The sequence below is a fragment of the Cebus imitator genome, unplaced genomic scaffold, assembly GCF_001604975.1.
Source record: "Cebus imitator isolate Cc_AM_T3 unplaced genomic scaffold, Cebus_imitator-1.0 Scaffold32, whole genome shotgun sequence".
NCBI lineage: Eukaryota > Metazoa > Chordata > Mammalia > Primates > Cebidae > Cebus > Cebus imitator.
Window position 1 is genome coordinate 10,271,669 of NW_016107347.1, and position 3,907 is coordinate 10,275,575.

The window sequence follows — 3,907 nt, forward strand, 5'->3', positions numbered from 1 at the left end:
TAGTAGAGACGGGGTTTCACCGTGTTGACCAGGATGGTCTCGATCTCTTGACCTTGTGATCCACCCGCCTCGGCCTCCCACAGTGCTGGGATTACAGGCTTGAGCCACCGCGCCCGGCTGTTTAATATATTTCTTATGAAGAGACCAGTTACTGGTTTGGGGGAGGAAGGTCACAGAGGCAAAGTGCCATCCTTATCACATTTTATCAAGGGTGTTTGCCGGTTTCTGGGACCCGAGGTGCAGGGGAGGTTTAGCTCGCTCCCCAGCGGGCTCTAGGCTTTTGGTCTCTCACTCACCCAAGAATGGGAGAGGGGACCACGCGGGGCGCCGTGCACTGGCAAGTAAATATCGGACCCCAAAGAGTTTTTGCAGAAAGTGATTTATTTATTTAGGCAGAGCAATAGAAAAAAAGAGAACAAGATGAGAAAGAGAAAGCTTCCACGAAGATTGTGGAAGGGGACTCTAATACGGAATCCGCCGGACCGGATGTGGGGGACAGGGACTTTTAACCTGGGAGGAATTCCCTCCCCCTCCAAGCTCTTTGACCTATGAAAGGAGTTCCTTTAAACTTCTGCTGGAGTGATTGATCTTTGATTCTTCCCTCAGGATGGAAAATTTAAACAAAGATCTCTAATCCCCCGGATGGGTTGAGGTGGGGGGCATGTTGCTGGGAAGATTCTTGCCCTTGAAACTAAGCCCCCTTGTGGACCCCGGAAGACAATATATTCCCTCAAAGGGTACATGCCACCTTTCTTTACAGTCTCATATACAGTTGACCCTCAGGATTGGCTCCAGGGTACCCCGCAGACACCAAAGTCCACAGATGCTCAAATCCCTTACATAAAATGATATAGTATAGTTGGACCTCCATATCTGAGTTTCAATCAATCCATGGTTGGTTGAATTCTCAAATGTGAAACCCTTGAATACAACGTGCCAACTGTATTCTGTAGCTATTCCTGCACTGTTTATTCTGTACCATTAAAAATCTTTGTCTAGCTTTGTACCATGCTGTTGTATATAATGTAGCTTTAAAATTAGTCTTGATACCCTTTAGGGCAAGTTCTACCGCTTTGTTCTTCTCCAAGGGTGTTTTAGAGAGTCTTGACCCTTTGCATTCTCATATATATTTTGAAATCAGCTTGTCAGATTCCACAAAATGCTTTTTGGAATTTTGATTGAGATAATGTTGAATCTATAGATAAATTTGGGGCCAGGAATGGTGGCTTATGCCTCTCATTCCAGCACTTCAGAAGGCTGAGGAAGGATAATTGCTTGAGGTGAGGAGTTCCAGACCATCCTGGACAACACTGTGAAAACTCTCGCTGAGCCCAGTGGCTCACACCTGTAATCCCAGCGCTTTGGGGGACTGAGGCAGGCAGATCACAAGGTCAAGAGATTGAGACCGTTCTGGCCAACATGGTGAAACCCTGCCTCTACTAAAAATAAACAAAATTAGCTGGGCATGGTGGTGCCTGCCTGTAGTCCTAGCTACTTCAGAGGCTGAGGCAGGAGAATTGCTTTAACCTGGGAGATGGAGGTTGCAGTGAGCTGAGATCATTCCATTGCACTCCAGCCTGGTAATAGAGCAAGACTCTGTCTCAAAAAAATAAATAAAGAAAGAAAAACTGTCTATAAAAGCTTTTACAGAGAGTTGTGAATCTCCATCTCTATAATAAATTTTTTTAAAAATTAGCTAGGCTGGTGGCATGCACTTGTAGTTTTAGTTATGCAAGAGAATCACTTAAGTTCAGGAGTTCGAGATTACAGTGAGCTATGAACTTGTCACTGCACTTTAGCCTGAGAAACAGAACAAGACCTTGTCTCTAAAAAAAAAAGAAAGAAAGAAAAAATGGGGGAGAGTTGATATGTTAACAATATTGAGTTCCCCAATCTACTTATTTAGATCTCCTCTAATACTTCCCAGCTTCTCTCATTAGCATTTTTGCTGCAGAGGTTTTATATATCTTTTGTTAACTTATTCACAGGTAATTGATCTATTTTAAAACATTTATTTAATATTATTGTAATTATTATTGAGACAGAGTCCTGCTCTGTCATCCAGGCTGGAGTGCAGTGGTGCAATCTAGGCTCATTGCATCTCTGCCTCCTGGGTTCAAGCAGTTCTGTCTCAGCCTCATGAGTAGCTGGGATTACAGGTGGCCACCACCATGCCTGGCTAAGTTTTGTATTTTTCGTAGAGATGGGGTTTCACCATGTTGTCCAGGCTGCTCTTAAACTCCTGACCTCAGGTGATCCACTCACCTCGGCCTCCCAAAGTGATGGGATTACAAGTATGAGCCACGGCACCCGGTCAAAACTTTTTGTTATGAAAATTTTAAACCAGTACCAAAGGAGACCAGGCCGGGAGTAATGGCTCATGCCTGTAATACCAGCATTTTGGGAGACTGAGGTGGGTGGATCACTTGAGCCCAGGAGTTCCAGCCTGGGCCATGTAGCCAAACCTTCTCTCTATGAAAAATACAAAATAAATTAGCTGGGCATGGTGATATGCACCTGTTGTTTCAGCTCTTTAAGGGGCTGAGGTGGGAGAATCACTTGAGCCTAGGAGGTCGAGGCTGCAACGAGCCGAGATCAGGTCACGGTACTCCAGCCTGGGTGACAAAGTGAGACATTGTCTTAAAAAATAATAAATGACTGGGAGCAGTGGCTCACACTTATAATCCCAGCACTTTGGGAGGCTGGGGCCGGCAGAGGTCAGGAGTTCAAGAACAGCCTGGCCAACATGGTGAAACCTCGATCTCTACAAAAAGTACAGAATTAGCTGGGCATGGTGGCTCATGCCTGCAGTCCCAGCTACTGGGAAAGCTGAGGCAGGAGAATTGCTTGAACCTGGGAGGCGGAGGTTGCAGTGAGCCAAGATGGCATCACTGCACTTTAGCCTGGGCAACAGAGACTCCATCCCAAAAATAAATAAATAAAATAAATGTGTAAGCAAATAATTTTCTTATATTGCCTGGGCACAGTGGCTCATGTCTGTAATTCCAACACTTTGGGAGGCTGGAGGATTGCTGGAGTCCAGGAGTTCAAGATCAGCCTGGGGAACATAGAGAGCCCATATTTACAAAAAATTTAAAAGCTAGCCAGCCATGGTGGTGTGTGCTTCTGGTCCCAGCTATGGGACAGGGTGACATGGGAAGATTGCTCGAGGCCAGGAAGTTGAGGTTTCAGTGAGCTGTGTTCACACACTCCAGCCTGGGTAATAGAGGGACACCTCGTCTCAAAAAAAGAAAAAAAGCAATAATTCCCTAATATCAAACATCTATCTATTCAGTATTAAAAGTTCCACTTATCTTGTGTCACACTTTTTTGGTTTAGTTTGCCTGTTTGGATCAGGATTCAAATAAGGTTCATACATTGTGACTGACTGATATATCTGTTAAATCTCTTTTAGCTCATAACTTCCTCTTTCATTACTTTTTTATTTCTTTTCAATTTACTCATTGAAGGAACAGGTTATTTTTTCCTGTAGAGTTTCCCAAAGAGAGGATTTTTCAGAGTACATTCTAGTAGTGTCATTTAGCATATTCTACTTTCATCTTTTTGCTTGTTTGTTTTTTTAGAGACGAAGTTTCGCTCTTGTTGCAATTGCCTGATCTTGGCTCACTGCAACCTCCGCCTCCTATGTTCAAGTGATTCTCCTGCCTTAGCCTCCAGAGTAGCTGGGATTAAAGGCTCGTGCCACCATGCCTGGTTTATTTTTTTTTATTTTTGAGACGGAGTTTTGCTCTTGTTACCCAGGCTGGAGTGCAATGGCACGATCTCGGCTCACCACAACCTCCGCCTCCTGGGTTCAGGCAATTCTCCTGCCTCAGCCTCCTGAGTAGCTGGGATTACAGGCACGCGCCACCATGCCCAGCTGAATTTTTGTATTTTTAGTAGAGAC

General features: G+C 44.6%; 1 protein-coding gene across 2 annotated transcripts in view; it reads left to right on the top strand.

Annotated features, from left to right (window-relative positions):
• Positions 1 to 3,907, top strand: part of CGAS (cyclic GMP-AMP synthase) — a 35,969-nt gene that overhangs the window by 25,650 nt on the left and 6,412 nt on the right. The gene's annotated exons all lie outside the window — the stretch shown is intronic.